This window comes from Plectropomus leopardus, chromosome 8 (genome assembly GCF_026936395.1).
Source record: "Plectropomus leopardus strain MGB_pleo_1.0 chromosome 8, ASM2693639v1, whole genome shotgun sequence".
Lineage (NCBI taxonomy): Eukaryota > Metazoa > Chordata > Actinopteri > Perciformes > Serranidae > Plectropomus > Plectropomus leopardus.
In genome coordinates this window covers 38280058-38307308 of record NC_142183.1, presented here as the reverse complement: position 1 = coordinate 38307308, position 27251 = coordinate 38280058, and the positions used below count along the sequence as shown (strand labels likewise).

General features: G+C 41.2%; 1 pseudogene across 1 annotated transcript; it reads right to left on the bottom strand.

Annotated features, from left to right (window-relative positions):
• Positions 1-13463: 13463 nt before the first annotated feature.
• LOC148189050 (uncharacterized) lies at positions 13464-17075 on the bottom strand (annotated as a pseudogene). Its single transcript, XR_015777148.1, has 4 exons — positions 16564-17075; positions 16207-16362; positions 15819-15911; positions 13464-14426 (listed from the first exon to the last, which is right to left on the bottom strand). The product of XR_015777148.1 is annotated as an uncharacterized LOC148189050 (transcript).
• Between the last annotated feature and the right edge of the window lie 10176 nt (positions 17076-27251).

The window sequence follows — 27251 nt, the reverse complement described above, 5'->3', positions numbered from 1 at the left end:
CAGTGATATTGCTTAATTTGAGCATGTATTAAAAGTCTTGTGGATCAATCAGATTGCTTAGTCGAAACTACTTGTATAATTCTCCTTAATAACATATTTCATTTAATTTTACAAAATGTAAACATGTTGGCATAGAACACAAAGTTGTCATGATTCACATCATGGCAGCCCGTCCTTCTCCTTTGTGTGTTGTCTGTTGATCCCTGTCTGTGTTCTGTGTGTGTGAGTGTGTGGGTGTGGCTTTTCTGTTGCAGGCAGTGCCAGGTGCAACTCATTTTCACAATCAAGACCTGTCCTATAAAGACCTCATGGTTACGCAGGTCTGCCATTGCACGTGGCTGACGCCCAAACAAAGAGACTTTGAACACTTGCCACTGTTAGAGCCAAGGACACCTCATCACCCCTCCACCCTTGCTCTTTTATTGTTGTGTCACAATAAATATTGGCTTAAGTCCCTCTTCATTTGGGCACACTCTTGGTTGTGAGCCGACCACGTGGTTACGCAGGTCTGCCATTCCACGTGGCTAACGCCCAATCTGGTGTTCGAACTGCAACCCTTGACCTACTTTGTTGTTGTTGTACTCTGTTGTTGGTCCGCTTTTTGGTCTTGGGGGACCGGTTTTTGGCATAGCCCACACACTGCTAATGCTACTTTTGTTGATTTTTCTACTGACAGGATGTCTGTTTTCGACCACCCCATTTCCAGCAGTGACACTAGCAACCATTTGCTTAGTATCCAGCAGGGTTTCCTCAGCGCTACTCATTACTCGGTTGAATTCCATACTTTAACTGCCGAGCTGGCAACTTTGCATCTATTGTGGTGAACCTGGTCACCAACTTGCTACCTGTCCCTAGCATTTCAGTCAAAGTCCTCACCAGTCACAGACAGAGCTCTGGTGAGTACCACTGTAGTACCGTATTTGCCCCCGAAAACATGTTAATATTGATGCATGATATTGAATATCATGCTAAATGGTAACATGTTTAAACTTGAGGCCCTTGTTGATTCTGGCTCCAATTCTAATCTGCTTGACTTTAACTTTGTTAAACAGGCCCAAATTGCCACTGAACTCATTGACACCCCACTTGAGGTTAACACTCTCAATGGTAAGTCATATTAGCTCATATTACAGAACAGATCGAGCTGTTACCCCTCCTGTTGGCTGGCAGTCACCGGGAAAACTTAGCGTTCCTCGTCAAGCCTTCCACTCACACACCTCTAGTGCTTGGCCTCCTGCGGCTTCAGATCCACAATCCCGTTATTGATCGGGCAGCCGGAAAAATTGTTAGCTGGAGTTCTTTTTGTCATTCCTCCTGTCTAAAGTCTGCTCAGCCTCTGTGTTCCCTCAAAACATGTGTTGCTCCACCAGAACCCCCTGACATCTCCCCTGTGCCTCCAGAGTATCACAACCTTGCCGAGGTTTTCAGCAAGCACAGAGCCATGTCATTACCTCCTCACAGACCATATGACTGTTCCATCGCCCTGTTGCCTGGGGCCTCTCTTCCCACCAGCAAACTCTACAACCTCTCAGCCCCAGAACGTGAAGCCATGGAGAGCTATATCACCAAATCCCTGAACTCAGGTATCACTCGACCCACTTCTTCACCACTAGGAGCAGGGTTTTTCTTTGTAGACAAGAAAGATAAGACCCTGAGATCGTGCATAGACTTCCGTGGCATAAATAACATCACCATCAAAAACAAGTATCCTCTGCCACTTTTTAACTCTGCCTTTGAGCCTCTCCATGGTGCCACCATTTTTATTAAACTGGACCTGCACAGCGCCTGTCATTTGGTCCACATCAGAGAAGGTGATGAGTGGAAAACAGCTTTCAACACCCTGTTAGGCCACTTTGAGGTCATGGCCATGGTCATGCCCTTTGGACTCACCAATGCTCCAGCTGTTTTCCAGACATTAGTGAGTGATGTAATGAGAGACGTTTTGAACCGTTGTGTGTTTACCTTGATGATATATTGATCTTCTCCCACAAACATGATGAGCACATTGTACATGTGTGGCAGTTTCTTCAGAGGTCATGGGAGAACATTCTGTTCGTTAATAGTGAAAAGTGTGAGTCCCATGGCTCCTCAGTCCTGGGCTACATTCTGGAGAGCTGGCAGGTGAGGACCGATCCTGCAAAGATGGGGCCGTACTTTCTTGAAGAGCCGCAGTAGACAACAAGCTTCACCCCTGTGTCTTCTCCAAGAAGCTTTCACCTGCCGAAAGAAACTATGATGTCTGCAACAGTGAGGTGGATGATGAGGACAACTCTTGCTAAGAAGATATTCAAATGCCTACACTACATCATAGAAACTGACGATTTATGCCTTTTTTGCACAACCAACACGTGACACACCCGCACATCTCCAGACCACATTAACTGATTTTCATATTCAAAGTAAAACGTACTTTGAAATGTTGTGTGGAGATCTCATACCTGCAGAACTGGAACTTTGCTTACATGCTGATTTTGAGGCCAAACTCACAAACACAAGCTGTGCCTGTGTGTGTGTGGAGAGGTGTGACCTTTCGTAACCCCCTGCCAGCAGTGTGCTACACACTGAATAGAAAGACTCTTAATACGATATGATATGCATCTCCTCTATCTGTATCTTTATCATCCTTCTTTTACACTGTTGTGTGCAGATGTTGTATTGTTTGTAATCATGCAATTTGTGATTTTCTAATTATAGGTTTTGTTGATAGACCTTTGGTCATATTAAGTACTTTCATACTTTGTTACATTTTGATGCTAGTACTTGTATACCTTTACTCAAATATGATCTTTAATAAGCTTTAATTATATCAGTGTTTTGACACTGTGATATTACACTTAATTATTTTCACACATATTTGTTATGTTTGTAAAACATGGGATAAAGTATCTATCTTAGCATTCAGGTTATTTGGTTATTCAACAAGACTTACATTAGCTGAAAGGACAGAACAGAAAGGACAGACAGAAGAAGTCCTCTTCCTTCTCTCCAAGGGAGCGGATGGCTACTTTCCTGTGGGCCTCATCTGTGTTCTGCTGTTAGAAAAAAAAGGGGGTGGGGTGTCAGGATAAAGTATCCATCTTAGCATCCAGGTTATTTGGTTATTCAACAAGACTTACATTACAGTAAAAGATACATAGTGAAGACATTTTACCTGTCATCCATGAAGCAATGGGAAGTATCAGGTATTTAATTGCAGCAGGATGCTAATGCTTCAGATCATTGTTCTCCCATTGTTTCTGGCTAATGACCAGCTGAAGTGGGACCACCCTGCTGTGGTTAAATACTTGATATACCCCTAAACTAAATCAGAACTCTAATCAATCAGAGTCTCCTCTGTGTGAACATGACTCACGACAAGCTCAACAATATCTTTGAGCAGGCTGGTTCGCCCTCAGGGATTTTGGTTCCAATTATGAGGGGTAGGAATCGCAGCAAGGACCAGTTTTCATGTGCGTTTCCTCCAACATTTTTTTTTGTAGCAATATTCAGGGATACCTGCTGTGGCACATCAGCTTTATCTGACCATTTGAAAGGAAATGATCTAATGTTGTTGTTGTGTCCATCAAGTGTGAAGTATTTTTTTCTGATCAACACTTGAAGACAAAGAGCCACTTCTCGTGGGACAATGCCCTCAAACACATCATGCAACATGCCAGGTGGGTAACCTGACATAAGGCTGAAGTACTTCAGACTCTCTGTAAGTATGCACTGCCTCTTGACCCCACAAACATGTGTCAGAGAAGGATCAGCCTGCACACTTTGGACATGCATTTCATGTTGCTCTTTGGTTCTGCGTTGAAATGTCCCTGTCCTCATTTTTGTTGCCTGAAACTCTGACAGTTCACTGAGACAGAATTTGCAAACATGAGAACTGGAGAAGTTCTCGACAAATCCTCCAATAGAATGGACACCGAAAATATCTGCCACAACACAAAACACTGTCCCTTTTATATTTTTGCCTAATGCTGGGACATAGAGACCCTCCTCTTCCAAGCTCACAGGGTCCTTTAGCAGTGGCTCTAGTACTTTACTATAACCAAATCTTTTCACATAATCGGCCTTGCAGAGAACTTCTAAGAAAATGGAGGTTAGTGAAAATCTGAGCAGTGCAGGAACATCAGCTAGAACCCAGTACACAGCAGTGACTTTATGTTTTTTCCTTGATGTGCCCAAAGGATTACAAATCTCAAAATCATCAACAAAGAGAATGAGAGCAATATTAGGATCTTCTCCAGAAAACAGCTCATTTATCCTGTAGTAAATGCCATCAGACATTGCCCTGTACTCACTTTTAGTTTTCCTGTCATGGACAATCGAATCCAAGATCTGTTGTTGGGTCAAAGCCTGAAGCAGTCACTTTAGAACTAACATACTGGAAGCTTCTGTCTTCCTCTTTACTGAGTACATACTCTACTGGTTCCACCACAGCAAAATGTCCCTTGAAATATGACCTTCTAATATGAGGAAAGTGGACCACCACTTTTAAGCATGGAGGTAAATGGGTTGGCATCGCATAGTTATCTCCCTATGTCTGACACAACAGTCTCATCAATCATACAATAATGGTTGCTCAAACGGGACTGTAAAATATCTTTGATAATGGGACCTGATGCTGAATGCGAGATGAAGTGTAATTCGTCAACTTCATTAATACACCTGTGAGATACATTAAATGTGCTCTCAAGCTTAAGAAATAACTGCCATTTTTTTTCACTGAGGTTAGGCAGATCTCTCACATCATCATCACTGTGTCCATCATCAGTAATAGACAGTTCCATTTCTTGAACATTCAGATCACTCATATTACCAGCATTTGAAGACGATGCATACCTCCTTAGCAGGTCTTCTTTAAAATCTTGAAGTGAGTGCAGATTCTGTGGGAGGCAAATGTTTCATAAATATTAGAGCTGAAATTGCAGCCCTTAAAAACACGTTACAGTCTCATTTTTCAAATGTCATTCAAGGTGTTCAAAAAACTCTCTTTCTGTGGATATTGCGCTTGTAGTACAACACTGGCAAGTGAAAGAAAGACTTTCTCCAGATCTGACACTTTCATGAGATTCCTGAGAGTGATTTATTGACAGATGCGAACGAAAACTACCCCATGTTTTGAAGGAACAAGTGAATACATGGTAAACGCTCCCTTGCATGACCATGACGTTATCTGTAATCTTTAGCAACCCTACCTTTGTAGAGATTACAGATTTGCATAGTTTGCACTCATAACCCATTATTTAAAAAAAAAAACAACAACAGCAAAAAACGTCACTCGCTAGACTGATGGTATCTATGCAGTAAATGTTTTTGCTATCTTCTACAACCTTCTCTTTCTGAGCCTATATCCTACATTAAACTTTTAAAAGTATCATGTATGTAAACTTGCCTAATCTCAAGGTGGTCTTACTATATAGTTTTGAGATCTGAATATCACTAGTAGTGCTGCAACACTCAACATTGACTAACATCCTTGTGCAATTGCATCCACTACTGGTCAATTCACAATTGTCAGGTACAAATTTTTTACTTTAGTAGTCTATTACAATTGTGGATCGTTTTTTTTTTAAGTAGTGCACTTTGTGGCCCTTCCCAAGCTGCGCTCAGCTGCTGAGACTGCGGAACTGTTGGTGAACCACGTTTTCCGCATCCATGGTATCCCCTTGGATATTGTTTCTGACAGAAGCCCCCATTTCACCTCTCGGGTGTGGAGAGAGTTTTGCAGGGCGAGCTACAGTTAGTTTGTCATCAGTCAAGTCAATTCGAGTCACTTTTATTTATAGAGCCCATTATCACAAAACACGGTTTGCCTCAGAGGGCTTTACAGTGTATGACATCCCTCTGCCTTTAGATCCTCACATCACCCAAGGAAAAACTCCAGAAAAAGAACCCCTGTCACAGGGGGAAAAAAAGATGAAGAAACCTCAGGAAGAGTGGCAGAGGATGATGAGGGATCCGTCTCCCAGGATGAACAGATGTGCAATAGATGACGTAAATAACAAATGAAATACAATTATGGCAAAAAGGAGAGAGAGAGGGGAAGAGAGGGGACGAGAGGGGGATAGAGGGGGAGAGATGCACAGCAATAATGGATACAGACGCATGTCATATTACAATAACGATAGGTGTAAAATTACTTATGTAGTGGACTGCCTTGGCGTGGTCATTACATTTTTCCTCTGAGGAACTCCAGAGCTCAACGTTCCTAGGGCAAGTGGGGGACACGTCAAGAGACACTGTTTTACAACCCAAAACATCCAACAGAGGGTTGTTAATTAACTTAACTGATACTCCATGTAGGTATCTGCAAACACATTCTGCTTTTAAGCCACAGAAAGTGTCAGTACTTGTATAAGTACTTGGCCCTTTCTATCACGAGATGCGTGGGAGATAGGCATTCTTGAGGCCACATCCAGCATACCACAGGATGTAAGACATCTGAATGACCTCCTGGGGTCACTCAGGCACGTGAAGCAACAATCATTCATTGCCCCCACTGCTGAGATAACAAAAGGCAGAACATGTTGTAAAGTCATTATAAATCCTTGTGTTGAGACGAACATCTGATAGAATCACTTGGACCAAGGTTGTGAGTTAAAGTTTAACTTAATTCTCTAATCCTTCTCTTTGTAGGTAAGAGTTTGTCTATGTACTTTGATGAAGAAGTAGGATCAACTCCCATTCTTTTATCATTTAATTTGAATGATTTAGGTAAAAGCATGTTTTATTCCCTTTTTGTGATGGAGCCCTATTGCCATCTAAGTGACCTTAATTATCATTAATCTCGTAACCAACTTTATAGTTACATCTTATATTGCATTCATTGTATAATGTTAAAAGTAATCCTATATTTAAGTAACCACCAAATTTGTTAGGATCCATGGTACAGTGTTATGTTATGTTCGGTCATTTCACAGCATTGAGCAAAGGATCTTCAGAATCATGTGTTACGTTATAAATTGCCTTTAGGTCTCCTAACATGTATTTGAAGTTACTGTGATGAGACTATAGTGGTGATGAGATACGTGAATTTATACACCATGGGTTAGATCGCGTAATTCGTCATAAAGTTCATAGACATAAATGTCTCCTAAATTATATTAGGTCTTTTAGAAACTAATGCCAGATGTGCGATCTCAGTGCAAAAGTTCGCTAACGCTGTCTTCCATCCGCATCCCCAAATCGAAAGATAAAAACTGAGTGAGCTTCTCAAGCTCTGCTCTCTGTCACAAGTTTTTTGCTCTCTCAACTTCTCGTCTCTTCTCAAGGCTTCTCAAGTCTTCTCTCTTCTGAAGTTTTTCTTCGCTCCTTTTTACCATGGTAGCGTCTCGTGCATCCTTTTCATAACTTTTCTTTTCTTAAATTTTAAAAGCGGAGCCGCCACAGCTCACCAGAGCTTTGCTGAACTTTACTTTTGAAGCCATTTTCTTTTAAATCTCTTTGACGCTTTTCTTTATACCAGTTTTTGGTCAGTAAAGACACTTTTGGTAATTCGTTTAAAGTAAAATCGTGTTTTAATTGAGAAGGACACTCCGCGATTCGCCATCAACTCTGCCACGGATCTAGAAGCAACACCTGCTGCACAAACTATCAGCATCCGTTGCCTGCCCTTAAGGACATATTTAAAGACTTTTACCGGTTCGCTGAGGCGAACACCGAGGCCAGTTAAAGACTGCCGCACACTGACTCCACCTGCCCAGCCGCCGCCGCCTTTCAGCTGGTCACCTCGTCTGGAAGACGTGCCGCAGCTCTCCCCTGGAGTGACGCGAGGACCTGGATCTCCCCGGAAAAGTCTAATCAAGTCGGCAAAAGTAGGCAGAATAACATTTCCTAGTGATCAGAGTTGATGTCATATAGCAAAGCTTTAATGCCAAATTTCTAAATTCTACTTCACCGTTCAGTGCGCATCCACGCTTTAGACGGTCACGTATTTTCCCCACTATCATCCATAATTAATTATTTACATCACCTGAACATACATCACATAGGTTCCCTTTCATTTGTTCACTGTCCTTTTATATGTCATACTATTTCCTCTATTTACTCATCATTTTATTAGTCTAAATAAATTATTCTCATTTATCGCCAAGTCGTCTGTGGATATTATTTCATGAGAGAAACGAGATCAATGTATATAGAATAAACGGTACAGATTATGAGATTGATTAAAGTAATGACATGTCTTAACACTGTCACAATTTAAGATTTAATTTTCTCCTGAATGGAGAATGGTGCCCCTTTTACTTTAACGAGTGCAAAATCCAAATTCTAACGTAGCTATTAATAACAGCTACACTTAATGCACTCTATTGCGGGTGTTGATAAGAGTCTCATGTGTATATTGATAGTGGAGGTGTGGCTCATAATAATGGCAGTAGAAGGTTGCGTCAAGCACGATCACGGTATTGGTGCAACCAGGACCAAGACCACGATCAGGGCGAGCTGGGGGTGCAGTGTCAGTGCGGCCACAGCATGAGCACGACCAAAGGCAGGGTCATAGCACCAGCACAGCTATTACCATGATCGAGCGCAGCCAAGGTTGCAGCCAGGATCCGGGAAAACTCGTAAAACAAGGGAGCAGGAATCCGCAGGATCTGGAGAAAGTCAAGAGCAGCTCTCCTGCGCACTCAGGCCCAGAACCAGAGGTTGGCTGACTGTCTGCGGACCTCTGCACCAGTGTACAGGCCGTGTCGGAAGGTCTGGCTCGATTCTAAGGACATTCCGCTTAATGTGGCATCCAAGAAGCTGTCTCCCCGTGTCATTGGCCCATTTTAAGTGGAAAGTGTTGTTAATCAATCTGCTACTCGCCTCAAACTCCTTCAGTCTCTCAGGATACATCCTACCTTCCACATCTCTCTGCTAAAACCGGTCTCTACCAGCTCTCTCTGCCCTCCTCCTGTCGCCCCAGCACCCCCGGCTCATCGATGGACACCATGTTTATACAGTCAGTCAGATCCTGGAAGTTCGCTTCAGGGGGCGGGGCTTTCAATATCTGGCAGACTGGGAGGGGTACAGCCCTGAGGAGAGGTGCTGGATAGCGAGGGGGCTTATCCCGGATCCCTCTCTCCTCCGGTTTTATATGAGGCACCCGGACAAGCCCGATGGACAGCCTAGAGGCGGTCATTGAGGTGGGGGTACTGTCATGATTCACATCATGGCAGCCCATCCTTCTCCTCTGTGTGTTGTCTGTTGATCCCTGTCTGTCTCATCCTCATGTTTCTCACCCCTGTCTGTGTTCTGTGTGTGTGAATGTGTGGGTGTTGTGTGGGTTTTTCTGTTGCAGGCAGTGCCAGGTGCAACTCATTCCAACAATCAAGACCTGTCCTATAAAGACTCAGGTTTTCCATCCACTCATCGCCAGATTGTTCCATCAACCAGCATGTCCTAGCTTCTCTTGTGTACCTGTGTCGCTGCCTGCTTGCCTGCCTGTTGCTCCTGCCTGTACTGTGCTCAAGCCTGCTATGTTGCCTGCCTGCCTGTGTTCCTGACTGACCACCACCTGTTCCTACCGTGAGTCCCTCTTCATTTGGACACACTCTTGGTTGTGAGCTGGCGGACCGTTATGCAGGTCCGCCATTCCACATGGCTGATGCTCAATCAAAGAGACTTTGAACACTTGCCACTGTTGGAGCCTGGGACACCTCATCACTCCTCCCCCTTTGCTCTTTCATTGCTATGTCACAATAAATATTGTCTTAAATCTGCCTCTTGTGATCTGTGTTGTTCTCTTGTGTCCAGTCCCTGTTGAAACCAAAACACAAAGTGATAAAACATATTGCAAGAATAAACTGACTTCAAAATAAAGCTCTGCCAGAAAGCTGTGCCAGAAATTCACTGTACCTCAAAATTAAGCGCGTTGTTTCGTGCAGGTCCATTTAGAATGGACCCTGTTTTGGACTATGACCCACCAGTTGGGAACCACTGTTTGATGCAGTCCCTCCAGGATTTTGCTGACTGTTTTTGTGATTGTTGCAGCCTGCAATGTCTGATTTCACAGCAGCTGTTCTAAAAATGCTTTGCAAGCTACGATATTTAAGGGCGTGTTTTTTGGTGATGAATTGGTGGGGGCAAATAAGGGAAAACTGCAAATATAGTTATGATGCTCTCTTAGTCTGGAGCATATTGTTATAAGGATTCTGACTTTCCCACAGAATGAGAATCTTTTTGAAATGGTGGGGGGGGGGGCAGCAACAGCTGATCGCTGCCAAATCAACTGACTGCAGCAATCAGCTGTTGGACACAGCATTTAAGGACTGTCCCATGAGCTGCTCTCCTCCTGCTCTCTCTGGCCAGTTAGTGTGAGCTAACAGCACAATGTTGCTTTTGGCGTTGGGATCGTTTACCGAAAGTGCTGTCAAAGTTTGACAACTTTGGAATGGGAACAGCCTGGATTTATACACTGAGAATCAGGACTGTCATCGACTTATGATGGACTCCAACCTGCAAAACATATAGAACCAAAAAAGTCCCGTGATAATGACAGACAAATAGACACAGATACAGATAAACATGTGCAATGTGATCTTTGAGGTCGGCATAAGTTAAAGTAAGTTGAAGTAGTTGTTGGTATAACAATTGTCTCAAAAGTCAAACAAACCACCAAAGGTTGGACTGATAAAGAATATTGTACAAGGATTTTCAAGTAGGGGTCAAAATGACATGAATTTCTTTCATGAATTCCCAAACCGTTTATGTCTTGTGTTTTTTGCTTCACCAGATTTTGTACAACTCAGGCAGTCCACCTTCTAATATTTCTGACTCATTATACTTCAAATTCTGTATTTTTCTCTGTGTGGTGGAGAAAAGTGTGACCACTGAAATGTTCCAATGCAGATTTTACTTTAGATCTCTAGTGTAGTTGAAAGTCAGTACCCCTGAAATGAGGGCATTATGTGCAGGATGGCTCATCTACAAAACAGCTGGCTGTACTGGATGGATGTGAAAGAATTTAATATTCTCTTAAATGAATGTTGGAACAAAAGGACATAAATGATACTTGACTCCCATTCAGCTCCAGCTCTGGAGTTACAATAAATCTCGAGCTGTACTTTGTGCTTTCCCTTTCCTTTCTCTGTCTCTTCTTCCATCTGTGCTGCTCATGTCCTCTCCTGAGGCACACACACACACCAAACATGCACAGGTACAGACAGAAAGCTCAGCCTACAAGATTGGGGCATGAGTGTGAGTCACCTTCAAATCTCAGGTCATCTTCAAATGTCAAAAATGTTACAAGAAACTGTGGTGAGAGATCAAGTCACAAGTCATGAAATTCTGATGATATGGTCAAATGCTGCTTTTTTGCCTACATCTGACCATTCAACAAGACAGTACTTTAGCTAATAGGGCACAGTGACATATATTTCTTTGTGGGTTTTGTAGTCACTGTTGAAGCTGGATATTGTGTCAGTGATTTTGAGCTGCAGACCTTGAATGTTGCTGTTCTCCTAATACCATAATCAACAACATAATCCTTGAATCCAAATTATTACAAGCCCCCTCCATGATAGCAGCCTCGCAAACTGGCCTCTGCTGGTCTGCAGCATTCTAGTAGAAGGGCCTGAAATTAATTTTAATGTTGGGGGAAAATTCCCCCATTGCTTTTTCTCACGTCCCCTTGCTGTAACTTGTTGTCTCTTTTTTCTCTTTTCTTTTTCATCATTAAGTGTTGCAAAACAGTACAAGACAAGTGAGACATATGACAAACAGAAATAATACTTGTGGAAACAATACTACAATACTACAGTACAATACAATAATACAATACAATACAACAATACTATGGTCAAACACTTAGGGCAACAGAACATGGAAAAACAAAAAGACACAGGGACTAATAACAAGTGTAATATTTTAAGTTGAGTGTGTGTCTATGTCGTGTGTTGGTGCATAAGTGCATGTGTGTATGCGTGTCTGGTGTGTGTGTGTGTGCATGTGTGCCTTGCTGAGTTTGAATGAACAAATGGGGAATGATTTAAAGAGAGATGGGATGACAGCCTAGCAGTCCTCTCTTAGCTAGGTGGTATTGTATGTAGAGAAGAAATGGTTACTTGTTAAAATAATAATTATGGAAACCTTTTCCATATGCTTGAAGTAAGAGAGAAGTTAAAAAAAAAGAAAAAACTGGACTATATGTAAACTTATATATGAAATAAAGTTAAAAAAAGATAATATAATAATAATAGTAATAATATTCACAAAATATTTTTTTGAGTAGATAAATAATTAGAAAGATCGATAAATAGATAAATAAATAATTAAGAGGGGGGAAATAAAAATAATAATATTAATAATAATTTAAAAAAAAGAACAACAGCCGGAGACAAGAAACATGAAAAATAACGGAACAGAACAAAAACATTCAATAATGATGATAATGATGATGATGATAATAATAATAATAATAATAATAATAATAATAATAATAATAACTACTAAATAAATAAATAATCATAAAAATGACTGTTTTTGATGTTCCATGAGATAAAGTTTAAAGGTTTAAACAAAAAATGAACGGAGAGGGCAGGGGTTTTGGGCCCTGTACAGATATATTATGTTCATATGTGTCATTATTACCACTATAATAATCAGTCAGTCATTTTCTGTAACTGCTTGTCCTTGTAAGGGTCGCGGGGGGGCTGGAGCCAATCCCAGCTGTCATCGGGCGGAAGGCGGGGTACACCCTGGACAGGTCGCTAGAGTCACCAATCAACCTGAGCTGCATATCTTTGGACTGTGGGAGACCCCGGAGAGAACCCATGCAGACACGGGGAGAACGTGCAAACTCCGCACAGAAGGGCCCGCGGACTGAACCCCACTCCAACCAGGTTTTGAACCAGGGACCCTCTTGCTGTGAGGCAACAGTGCTAACCACGACGCCACTGTGCACTGAAAAAAGTGAGACTTTGGATCAACTTAAAAAAATTACTGTAATTTGTTACACCTAAATTTATTAGTTTTTCACAAACTAAATTTATGATGTGGTAGAACACGTAAATTTTGATTTAATGTAAATAAATTTTGTATTTTAAGACAAAGCAAAAAATTTGCTTTCAAGCAACGTAAAAACATTATTCATTAAAAGAACATAAACTATTTTTTTTACTCTTTTACAACTTATTTTTTTAATTTGGAAAACCTAATATTTACCATTACATCCAATTATAATTTTTACTTTGGATTAAACTTGGATTAAACTAAATTTCTGATTCAGTCCAAAGTATTTTTTTAATCATACCATAATCAATATATTTTCTTTAGTCACAAGCCAAAGTATTACTTACTTAGATATACAATGACATTTTTTGCCTTTTCAAAAACTGATATATAAACAAACAAAATTTAATTCCTTATAATATAGGACTAGAATTCACTGAACTGATTAACTTAAGAGATAACAGGGAAAAAAAACTGGAAAACTCTCTTCAAAAGACCATTTATTTTGATGACTTTGAAATAGGCATCACCTCAAACTCGCAATCAGCAGCCAGGAAAGTATGCGTTTTACACATAAAAACAAAACTTGTGTGTAAAATATATTAAAATTTGGTCTTTTCAACATGTTACTTTTTAAACCATATAAGCCATCAATTTACATGCACATCTTAACATGTAAAACTGGTTGTACTCTTCTTTAAAACATGAGATGCAAGGGAACAGCCATTAAGTTTAGACTTAACAGAGATAGAGTTTAACAATCTATCTAATAAAATCTTTGCTATCCTTTGACAAAAAGGTATGAATATCATTAGTTTGAACCATTATAAATGCAAGGAAGTCACAAAAAAATAAACCAAGAATACACACAGTTGCTATGGATACAATTATGAACAAAGGCAGTTCAAGAAAAAAAGGAGGAACCATTACTAGTGCTCTTGCTGATCATTCTGAAATTAGCATCATTCACATTTTCAATGTTAATATCAGTGCCACAATATTTAACAGAAAGAAGTCTGTTAACAGAGAATACCAGAAATGAAAGCCTGTTTTGAATCAAACCTGTTTTTTTTCTTATTTATAAGGACCCCTAATATTATCCTGGGATGTATTTGAACAAATGCACTTAAAACTGATCAACATCCTGCATCCAAATGTCTTTCTTTGAGCAACCCCGTATTTAGAGCTTGACACTGAGACTGCACACTCTGCGTGTCATTTTCTTTGGCTCTATCTCCATGAATATTTTCTGCAGTGCATCGAAAGTGTGTTTGAGCTCACCTGGATAGCTCAAGTTTAGAGCATATATGAGGCCAAACAAGAGGGCACAACCATGTGCAACTGATGGCAGTTCATTAAGCACCTCCACACCTTCAATGATGATGCCTACGTCACGTGGTGTCTGTAACGGATCCTCCTCCTCTCTGATGACAAACACAGCCATTATGCACTGAAGCACTGCATTGAAGCTCACTTTCGACGTCATCCTTCTCACCAACCTGGCAAAAGACAAGACATTCACATTGTATAAAAAGCTACTCTGTATGTATGCACACAAGTCTGTCTCCTCTTTGTGTAGCAGGGAGTGTTTTAATCATAAAGCAGAAGACCAAAAGACTTTTTCTCTCATCTGAAGCAAACTTTCAGTGGACAGTTACTCATAGTTCCTGCCTGTGATTATAGATATTTTCCTTTGGAAGGGTACTCTTGTGATACTCTGAGTGTCAGGTGAATAAAGAAGTACAATTTCTGGGGTCCGTTTCACAAAGCAAGTTCAACAAACTCTGAGTCTAATCCTGAACTCTGAGTTGATCTACTCTGAGATAGGAAACTCAGAGTTCTGGGTTTCAGAACAGGTGATAACAGTTAGTTCATTCAACTCTGAGTAACTTGACCCTGAGTTACGGGGAGATGAAAAGCCCTCATCAATGGAGCAAAGATAACATGATTCACCATGGCAACCAGCAAAAAAAGCCTCGCCCCTCCCACTTCTCACGGTGGAGTGACGTATGAATGCTGACGCAGAATCACGTCCGCCTCCACCCCAATCATTTTTTTTTTTATCATGAGACATTAGGTGAGTATTAATATAATATTAGAATGTCTCTGGTATCAATCTAAAAAAAGAAATCTCAAGAGTTATTCAACATTGTGTGTTGAGCAGGTGCAACTCCGAATGTGTGTTTGATATGTTCAGGTTTGTCTCCATTATAATGTGATGGGGATGAAGAGAGAGAGAGAAGTGCAGCGTGTCCGTGTCGTGTCATGAGGGTTGTTGAGATAAAGTGACGGTGCAGAACAACGGGAACAATCAAACAAATCCTCACGGAGAATAAAACATCCAGTTGAGGAGTTTACACGTCCTGTCAGCCGCTGCTTTCAGTCTGCAGCTTCAGATAAAAGGGAAACTCAGGTCTAGTTGGAGAAAACCTGCTCCCTACCAGGTTAGGTTCACAGAGTGTGTTGCCATAGTAACTGACCCCGAACGGGTTGGAGTTACTCCTCTTCCCTTGGTTTGAGTTACCCAGAGTTTGCCTCATTTCAGGGTTAACAGACTCAGAGTTTTCACTAAACCTGCTTTGTGAAACGGACCCCTGTTGTACTTACATTGTGTTTATTGAGTTGCATCTCATTAAATTCCATACTCCATACTTTAGTGATAGATAAAAATAATGATGAATGGCTTGTGTGTTCAGTCATCTGTAACTCATCTGTTAATTACTCCATGGGGAGCAGATGTGCAATTTGAGAGCACTTGTTGCTGACCAGCAGATGGCGCTTTTGGACCTTATAACTAATTTTAACTTATAACCTTTTTGACTAATATTTGTTGATACATACTTCAGTTACGATTGTCTAAAGCTTAATAGAATAAATGCAAAACTTCTTACCAGAAACTCCTTGATGAGTTTTTGTACATCTTCCCCAAGGTAAAGGATGAGGCACTTCAGCAGACACTCTCTCCTTAGGCTTACATCAAGGCTCTAGGTAAGTGCAAACATAAACGATGAAAAATCATGCTGTTGAACTGTGCAACTTGACTGAATATGCAAACATGAAAATGCATCAATGGGAACTTAGACTTACAGTAATTGTCCAGTAATCAAACAAATGGTTTGCGCAAACGTCGAGATGCACATTGTGCGTCTTACAACATGTAATCTAACTCCACAATCAAATGTGATGACAATATGACACATTAACACAATTGCTTCTATTTACATTGTTACTATTAATGTGATGTAAGGTGAGTTTTGCAGTATTACAGTAAGTACACACCTGATCAAGAACTTTCAGCACATCCCGGGTGTTCTCCCTGACAGCTCCTCCCTTGTTCCTGATGATCTCAATCAGCTTGCTGTGGTGCTTGTCCAAGGAGGCCAGGAATCGTGGTTGAAGTGGAACAGTAGTGATCCTCATGAATTCAGCATTGATCTTTATAAAATAAAACATCACATAAGTAAGTTATGACATTAGATATTGCATTAAAACTCTGTGCTGTAAGATCTTTTGTGACATTTTTGTGACTGCTTTGGCTATTTTTTTTTCACAGGTTTCATATAATAGGAGATATAAATATAATTTAATTTACAGGCCACCACTGACCTATTGCTATTGATTGAAAAAATTAATTACCTCATCCACTGTAAACAATGCAGGCCATCTCTCTTTCACCTCCTCCACTCCTGATTCCTTTGCCACAATTTCCTGTCTTCGCAGTGAAAAGGTCTTGTCCATTTTGTTCTTTATCACTGCACGATTGTTTTGCTTCTTCACTTCTGTCAAAAGTGACAGTCTTTCATCTTCCAAATTATCTGAGGTCTCTCCAGTTGGAATGTCAGGTATGTGGTTGGCTTCTCCTCTCCTAGGTCTCTTGACTTTTTTTGCAGGCAATGCATCCTCTGGAGCTTTGGATTTCAGCGAATTTGCAAGTAATTCAGCACATCCAATGCCCTTCAGCTGAGTACGGTAGTTGCCCATTTTTGTCTTCAGCCTCTGTTTCCATCCGTAGCAACCATTGTATGAACCGGGTTCCCAAAGGCATGGATGCTTCTTGATTAGCGCTGCAGCTACATTGCTAAAGTCAGCATCTGTTGGGTATGGTTTGTACTTGTAAATCTCTTCAGCTACCTTTCTCAGAATGTCTGATATTGTCTTAGGACTTGGAGTCAATGGTGTCTTGGAGGAGATATACACTGCATTTCCCTTCTCTAACTGGAGCTCAGTGTTATAGGAGAATATGGGGATGGGAAACTCCCTTGGCCACATCTGGGTTCTTGTAGAGACAGAGCTTGAGGGTGAGGACAGGATCTCTGTGTCATCAGTTTCAGTGGACACCGGATCATCACAGACAGGGATGGTTTGGTCATCATCAGTTAGTGGAATGACCTTGATAGTTGCAAAATCTTCAAGTTCAGCAGTAGATGTCAAGTTCACTAGTGCATCTCCAAAGTCTCTGTCTTGGTACTGCAGTCTAACATTGAAATTTAATCCACACACTTTCTTCACTTGATTGATGAGTTCCTCGACTGTTTCTGGAATACCACCAGGCAGAATTAGCTTCCTGGTGTCATCAGGATTCAAGATGATCCTCAGCTTAGCTGGCCTTTTCTCCATTGTGTCAGTCCACCCAAAAGTATCTAGTAAAAACAAGAATAAAAAATAGTATTAGTTGTTGTAGTACATAATTGGCCACAACACAGATCTAATTTTCAATTCTGTTGAAAATAACGGTACATTCTTGGCAAATGTATTTCTTCTGAAAATTAAACAGACTGATAAAACAAAAGCTACTTTTAAAAATTTTACTTTTCCAAACCTACACCCATTCATATACAACCTTATGCATGTATGTATCTCTTCAGAGAGATGATGCGCCTTGCGCCAACCATGTAAGGAGCCAGAGGGTAGGGATCAGTCAGTTCCTGCACCCCAACAAGCTGTAGTTGTTTACTGGCAGATATGACAAGGTCATAAGCTCGATATTGCTCCGGGTACCAGGCATCCAATTTTTTGATGATGAAAAGTAGTGTCTCTTGTAGAACAATCATATGAACTATTTCAGAAAACTCTGGAAGTCCAGCCAGAGACCCATGGGCTACCACCATTCCAGTCCTGTAGTTTTAGCCGTTGTAGGATACATTTTTTGCAAGGTTCACAGTGTCCATATGTGGGTGTTTCTCTTTGACTGCTAGTGCAATACCCTGATTGATAACATCAAGGGAAAGTGTTGAAATGTCAGTAACCTCCAAAGATGGTTTAGCAAATTCAGACATGTGCAGATTATATAGTAAGTATTGGTGCCTCTGGGCTAATGAACACAATACATTTTTATAACAGTTCGTATGACGGATTACTCTTTTGAAAAAGCTATGTTTGGCTTCATATCTCATAGTCCATAGTGCAACAAGGGGGCCAAACTGGTGTATCAACTGGGGATAGTGCTCAAGAAAATGTAGTTTGGGCCGTATTCTTTCGTGGGGGAAAACCTCTTGGAATACTGCCCTGTGTTCAGATATCTTGAAGTCCAGATAAGAAATGGAGTCCTCAGTATGAAGAGGTGCAACAGAAAGTTCTACTATGTCCTTTAAATCACACAGGACCTGCCATGCTGGTTCGTTTGAAGGAACTCTGGCTCCAATCAAGAGAGGAAGAAATCTCAACAGGCTCCAATTCTCATGTGCATTCCCTCCAATCGTTCTTTTTGTAGCATAGGTGAGGGGCACAAGATGGGGGCGGTTTGTTTTATCACTCCACTTGAATGGAAATGTTGCTATTGCTTCATTCAAAATTCCTAATGTAAAATATTTTTTGGAAATTAGCACAGTAAGACAAAGAGGAATAACAACAGGAATAATTCCTTCAAACAGATCGTGAGCTATATCTGGGGGAAAACTCTCTGTCACACTGAAATATGGCCTTGAATGAAGATGCATCATTCATCATCATGCATCTGCATTAGACAGAGAGCGCACAGTTAACAAACGCCACAATGAGCGCGTTCACAATAACGTTCATCAAGCGGAAATACATATGAACGCATTCAGGCACAACACTGATGATAGCAATGCTAATTTACGATGCTAAAAATAAACGGCTAACATTCCGACGTCGTCTGTTGACACAGAGAAAACGACCGGCAGCATCTACAGTCATTAGCCAGCACTGTCATAGACTTATAAAAAGTTATTTATGTAACAACTCACACAATAAAATTCGACTGGAGCTTCCTCCAGCGGTGAACGGATGATCCGATATTGACTCGGCTGTCAGTCCAGCGTTGCTCACTTCCTCATCGTCTCTGCCTTTTCCTCTGCAGACTTACGCTTTCTCCCAGCTTTTGCAGTGGGGCTAGCAGGGGCCGCTGCTGCTGTCACTGTCTTTCTTCTCTATCCTTCAAGCACTTGTTGCTAAGCTGCTACTCAGCTACTTCCTTGCTGCAGGAAGTTTACAACGCAGAAAGAGGCGAGCTCGAGGCGGGGACGCGGAGCACGGGGAGTCAGAGCCAGCTCTCGGGGGAGTGTGAACTAGAGCGAGGAGATTGGATGAGAGATGTGGACCGCCGGGTACAGCGGCTTCCATTGGTCAACTTCTCTGCAGCCCTGCAGCCACTGGAGTGAATTGCTTTAATTCATTTTTTTCCCTCTTCACATTGTGTAGATTATACTATAGGACCATAACCGCCATATAAATGAGGTCATTAATAATGACCAAACTTTCAAATCGTAGACCATAGCTTTAAGAAGCGCCGAACACAACAGTAAACTTACAATGAACTCCCTCACAAAATCACAGTTCTCCTGTTGCAGCTACCTGCGTTCACACACCTACAGGATGTGTTCATTGACAGTGGCAAATCACAATTACTTGACATTCCTCTAACCCACCGCGGAGTTTCACCGTCTTTGCCCCACTCTGCTGCAGAGACAGCAGTGTGTGTGTGCAGCCCACATGGGGAAAGAAAAAACATAGCCAGGCAGACCCACTCCCGTTTCTAGTTTACCATATTCAAGTATTGTCACAACTCACCCTTCACCGCGGAGTTTCACGGTCTTCGCCTCACTCTGCTGCAGATACAGCACTAAGCGTGTCTGCGTGATGTTGACCTGACTGCAGCCCTCCTGAAAAAAAAAAAAAAAAGGCTCCCATTTCTATTTGACTTTATTCAAGCCTTATCACAATCATTTACGCGTATTCTTTCATAACGCGACTTCACAATAATATTAACAACAACATTAACTTAGCACTTGTTAAACACAGGCAACTAGCTAGAACAAACGTTTAGTTGTTGCTAATGTTTCCGCAACCCACCTCATTTCGCTAGCATTTGCGTAGTGCACAAAATTCAAAGCCAGTCTTTAAGATAATGTCAGTTGTTCACTCTGCCACTGACCATAAATGTACACAGAAAGCGTGTGTTGCACTAAGATAGCACAGTTTTGAATTCTTACCTTTTTTTTAAGGAGTTTCCACACAGGACAGATTGTCCACTCCTGCTGTGGCGGACTTCAACGGCCGAAAAGAGTGGCCTGACGTGACGTCACATGGTCACGTGACAGGAAAACGTTTGGTGTGAAGTGAAAATACCATTTGAGTAGAAGTGTTTTTTTAATTTTGTCCACAGGTAGTGACATTTGCTTTGAAGCAAACGGAAAATATCAGTTTTAAACATGAACCCATAATTTTTCATTAGACCAATTTAAAAATACACTTTAAAGGAATGACACAGTAGTTTCACTTTTTTCAGTGTGCTTCCCCCACAATGATAATAATGACAATAATAATAATAATAATAATAGTAATAATAATAATAATAATAATAATAGTAAAGAAAAGATGATATATAGAGTGGGAATGAAAATGGAGATGGCAGTTACATGATTGTATGATGTTAATGAATGATTGTCAGGTAGAATTGTGATTAGTGTTATTGAAAGATGAGTTTGTATTTTCCAGAGAGATGTAGTCTATGAGCAAGTTGTCCCAGTGTGTGATGTGTGTGGAGCTCCTTGATTTCCAGTTCATGAGGATAGTTTTCTTTGCTTTTCCAGCACTCGTTTCGTTGAGCTGCATCAGAATTCCAAATGTATACTTACTTTAATACAATTTGGAGGTGCTTGTCCTTGACTGAAGTAGCCTGTTTAAATTTGGGGGCTAACACTTAATTTGGATACCCCAAATACCAAAGGTTTATAGAGTCTGTGTAACATTTCAGCCTTTGATTAGTTGAGATACAACAAGTCAACAGTTACACTTCATACTATAGCTGTAAAACAGAGTATTGACATATTGTCCGAATAATTTGGCTGACCTCCACTCTGCAGTAGAGGTTGAGTGAATTCTTACTTTAACTACATTATTCTGAAATTAACATGTAACATGAAACACTGTGCTGAACTCTTTAACACATTCACACAGTTCACAAATGTGAATGCAGCCCTGCACAGCAGTGACAATAAATACTGCTAAATGTTTCCATATCACACACACAAGGTGGTTAACAATTGAACAACGAAAGACACACTTTTATTTAACTTGTTACCCTGCTTGTTACATACTTCCATCACTCGTTTCATCCTGCATGCATAGCAATGGGTGAACTGTGTGCAGTAAAGTGAAAGTGAAGTGAAGTATAATATACATATATATATGTGTGTGTATGCGTGTGTGTGTGTGTGTGTGTATAACAGAGCTCACACATAGACCCAGACAGAAATACAGCTCAGTTCAGTCATATAGATACAGCACTGATATAAATGTTTTTTTTGCAAAGCAGTTCAATATGCCAATATCAGTGTCTTGTTCCTGTTTTACAGCAAGTGCTGTAATGGAAATGGAGTACATACAGAGACATTTACAGGTGTTTAAAGTACATGAGACATGAAAGTAAGTAGATAATGACTGAATTTTCATTGGGTGAAATATCCCTTTAATGTACTATTCAAATATGAGTCATATTTATTGTGAAAGAACAACAGCAAATGTGGAAACGGCAGTATCACACCATCAGTCACACTGAGCTATGCTGCAACTTCAACACTCACTCACTCACAGACAGAGAACCACATTCATAAGGCTGGCCTTGCATGCTGCGGTCCTGCCAAAAAAAAGGAAAAGATCAGAACATTTACATCTGAGTATATAGGTCTGGTGTCTCGAGTGTACCCATGAATACTTTACTCTCCTTATGTAATAGTACAGTACGCCACAGTTCCTTACACTCAGCACTTCACTGTGAGCAGATGCACAGAAGGCTTGTGTGAGTCCATTGTCGTCTTCTCATTAATACATGAGTGTGTGTTTGTGATTGTAATCAGAGTCATGTGTGCTCTGCTGACTGCACTGTTTAGCTCCTCTAAACAAATACCAAACAAAGTTCTTCCACTAAAGCACTTTAGTACCAGCTGACATTTAGATGGAACATATCGCCTGCTCTCTGTCTCAGCTTATGTTTGTGTCTCTTGGCGGTGACGCTTGCCATCTATGTCTTGGAAGGTTTTCAGACAATACATCATGTCAGAGTCCTTCAGGGGACTCACCATGGCACACAGCACATCCTTGGTTGTTGGGAAACACCTTCTGTGCATTTCAAAAAGTGATTTGGCTGTTTCATCCAAAAGTAAAAGAATAATGTGTGCAATTTATTTCAGAAGGGACAATGTACTTTGATCCACACTTAAACAAATGTAAATGCACCCAAATTAGTTGGGGAGCTAGCTCATGTGGTGGAAATTATAGTTTTTCCATTCAGAGAAGTGAGCAAATAAATGATGAAACATAAGCAGCTGTCTTTTGTATGTTTTAATGAACTAATAAAAGAGGGGAAAAAAGGAAAGGGTTTAACAGAGTCAATCTATTTTAGCTGAAAGGACAGAACAGAAAGGACAGACAGAAGAAGTCCTCTTCCTTCTCTCCAAGGGAGCGGATGGCTACTTTCCTGTGGGCCTCATCTGTGTTTTGCTGTTAGAAAAAAAAGGGGGTGGGGTGTCAGGATAAAGTATCCATCTTAGCATTCAGGTTATTTGGTTATTCAACAAGACTTACATTACAGACAAAGATACATAGTGAAGACATTTTACCTCTCATCTAGGAAGCAATGGGAAGTATCAGGTATTTAATTGCAGCAGGTTGCTACTGCTTCAGATCATTGTTCTCCCATTGTTTCTGGCTAATGACCAGCTGATGTGGGACCACCCTGCTGGGGTTAAATACTTGATATACCGCTAAACTAAATTAGAACTAAAAAAATTTCTACGTTGAGTGGCAAAACATCTTCCTTGAGGTAAGTCAAGTTATTGAACCTGAACACTATGATGACCTGGATGATCCTTGGATGACTAACAAAATGCATTTCAATAGAGACGCTATATTAGTTTTCATTATTATTATTTCATTATTCAATTATTCAAAATTCTAAAGAATTATCATACCTCAAGAGGCATGTTCTTGATCTTCTCATCAGTTTAGATGTGCACAGGTCAAGTTTGGCCATTAAGGTGGATTCAAGGTTTACAGTGGTTATTCTTTGGAATTCTTCATTTATCTGTGGACCAATTAAACAGAACAGTAAAATCATGCACACAATTTTGGGACATATGAGACAATTTAAATTTGAGATAGTTTTTTTTTTTTTTACCTGTGTAGCATCAAATGATGCAGGCCATCACTGCAGAGACTCTCTCTCTCTCTCTTTCCTTTTTGTCATTATTGTAATTCATCTGTTATTTACGACATCTATTGCACGTCTGCCTGTCCTGGAAGAGGGATCCCTCATCATCCTCTACCGCTCTCATGAGGTTTCTTCCTTTTTTTCCCGTTACAGTTTCTTCATTTTGGAATTAGTCCATGTTTCATTGTGTGATTTAATGACTTCCAACATCTGGGCTTTTTGTTCAGCTGCAGTTTAGAGGGGTCTGCTAAACTGAACTCAGTGGTGTGTAAACACAGCTGCATGCTGTGTTGGACCTGATCATGTTAACCTGAATCCCAGCTGTGCACAGATGAACTGGATGCAGATGTAGACGTGGCCACTGTGGCCTCCTGCCGTCTTCCCTACGGGGTATTTGGTTTGGCCCGGGGGCAGTGGGCTGGGTCGTTGTGGTGGGCCATGGCCCGCCCCATTGGGGCCGGGTGTTGGTGGGCTCAGATCGTGCCGGGGTTGGAGGCCTTGGGCTGGGCCAGGGGGCTTCCTGTCCCTCGTCCCTCTGTGGGCTTCCCCGGCCGTGGAGGTGTTGCCTCTGTGTTCTCTTGCTTGTTCCCCCTTGGGTGGGGCGCGTGGTTGTCTCTGGGGCACGTGGCGCTTGATCTGTCGTGTTCTGGGGGGCTGTTGGGTGCTCTGGTGGCTTGGGTTTTGGCCTGCTTCCCCCTGGGAGTTTGGGGGGTGTTATTGCGGCCCCCCCGTCAACTACAAACCACATCCAATGACAAACCCTAACACACACACACACACAGCACACAACTGTTATACAATCACACACGTACAGCAGTTACAAATGTTGATGTTATCCATGTCAAGGTTATTTTGGGTAAGTATTTATGCAATCTGTTTGTTTGTTTGTTTGTTTTGTTTTTTATTAATTTATTTTTTCTCTTTTTTACTTATTCATTTTCTTCCTGCTTCCACCGTTAATACTGTTGTAAATACTTGCAGCTATCATTATTGTAGTTAGCATTGTTGTCATCGTTTTCATTGTCGTTGTTGTTGTTGTTGTTGTTTTTGTTGTCTCTTGTGTCTTCCCCTCCCTTCTGTGTCCCCCAACCTCTCTTCTCTCTCCCTATCCACTCAAACTTTGTACTGTCCGGTAGCCTAAATCTCAGTGCAGACTGCAACAGGAAGAAGTATATCAGACTCCTCCTTTGCAGAGCAAATCTGTTATGGCACCTCAAGGCACCCAGACCTCTCATACTGCATGCCTAAGCTGCCGAACAGGACAGGTTAAAAAAAAAAAAAAAACAACATCACAGAGGGAATTTGGCAACTCAGGGCTTGAAAATCCATCACCTCAGCATTTCCTCACTAAACTATTTTGCTGTATAAAGGGACATTAAAAGTGATCATCAGTCCAACTGAAAAAAAAATGCTTCAGCAGTCTGGTTTAGTGAACTCAAGCTGACATATTTCAAAGTTTTGGCACTAAAATCACCTTGTCTTTCCCTCCAGAGTTTCTTTGATGAGTTGCAGTGGAGCGAGAGTAACACCAAGAGGGAGCGTGATACTAAGCAGCTGGATTTACATCAAACCACAGCACAATTTCAACCATACTTCTGAGCATGCGACGATGGCTTCTGTTTCAGAAAAGTTAGAAGTCTGTTTGCTGGCAGACAGTTTGATTTTGTAATAACAAGAAAAGCAGGTGTAAATGATATGATTAGCAATGGATTCATTCCTTTTGGATGTCCCCAAAAGTCATACTAGTGAGTGAGAATGCACAATACCAGGGCCTTAAAACTGAGTGAGCTAAATGGAATGCAGCCATCTTTAATGTAACGGCAGAGCCCTGTGCTTTTCCTGTTATCTGCTGCTGAACCTATCTTTTGGCTGTTGTTCATACACCTCTTAGAATACATAAACAACTCTCTCTCAAATCCAAAACCTATAGTGCTAAAAGTCAAATGAATGATGCCATAGGGTATAAACTGGAGGTCTGCTGAACAACGGGCAGCAGGTCAGAAGAACAACAGAAACTTTTCAAGCAGAGAACTTTGACTTCCCTGTCGGCAGGGCCAGATTAACACTTCACTGTACCCTGGGCAACAATATTCAAGGGCCCCATCATGACGACCCCAGGATCACTATAATCTGGCAAAATACAGAATAAATTCCAGCAATATATGTAAATATACTCAATACTTCAATATCTAATTGTCATCAAGTGCATTTTGATGTACAGATGTGCAAATGCTCATAGAACTACAAATGCACCACTATGTCCTCTTGTCAAGGCCACTCACTCACATATGATGCTATTAAAACAAAACACATCTGCATCAGTATAATGTGGCAAAATTGACCCAATACATTAGAGAGGGAGGGAAGTGTCCTCCATTTTCACAAAAAAATAAATAAGCAACCACTTTAAAAGCATGGATATTTATTTAACAACACTTATTGCCAACACAAATGTATTAAATTGATAGAGCCATCACAGAGGAAGTCCACAGACAAGACACAAACAAAAATCCATAATCTGATAGAATTAAGTTGCTCCTCAGCTCATTTTAAACAGAAATCACCCTGGCATCTCAGAATTCAACAGGACAATCAAGTACTGCAATGTTTAAATTTTGAAATCTGCCAGCTTTCTCTCAACAACAGTAAACAATTTACAGCATTTTCATGGAGCCACCACAAGGAAAAAAATAAATAAAATGCAGCACCATCTGGGTCTCCGGTCTCACCTCCATGATGGAGGTGAGACCGGAGACCCATCACGGCTTCCCTCAACGGTCGCACTCACAGCAGAATTCGGGACGTCGGCTGAAGATGCTGCCAGGAGCTCTTCTCTCTCTGTGCTGTGAACATGAGCTGGCGCCGGCGGCGGCAGTGAAGAAATGTCCTGGCTAGCTGAGCTGTCCGGCTCGTTAACAGACGCTGCCTTAGCAGAATAGTTGGTATCAGTAACTGGAGTGAAGAAATGACCTATTTTCGGTATGTACTTCAAATTTTCTGCGTTTCTGATTGCCTTCTCCTTTTTTAATTTCCGTTTAGCGCTCCCACTTAGCTGCTTCTCCATGTTTGCATTTTTTTGAGTCGCGTACGTCGCGTAGAGGCGCTTGATGTCACACATCCTGCTCAGTGCACGTTGATTTGCGTCACCTTTGATCCGCCTTATACGAGCTGACCAATGAGGCCAGGGCCTCAGTCCACGGTCACAGTCACGGGCTGACCAATGAGGAGAGGTTCTCAGCTCACGGTACAGACAGCCACAGGCAGGTGCAGGATTTCTGTGCAATGCAACGGCTCCGGGCAGCGGACAGTTTAACTTATAAGCAAGAGATAACCGGATATTTTCCTTATGCCCTCACTGCCCTGGGCCCTTTAGAGGTCGCAGGCCCCTGGGCAATTGCCCAGTTGCCCATATGGATAATCCGGCCTTGCCTGTCGGAGTTATGTTGAAAGCCAAACTGAAAAAAAACTGAGTACAAGATCAATGTAAAGGTGACAGATTAGTAAAATGATGTTTACTTGCATGCAAGACTCTGTCCATGTGAAGGATTAACTAACTAACATGAACTTCGCTCTGGCAAAGCCAACTACTCACTAATATTAGAGATCACCACAATAAAACTCACTAGAAAAAATCAAATCTATACATATAACAAAT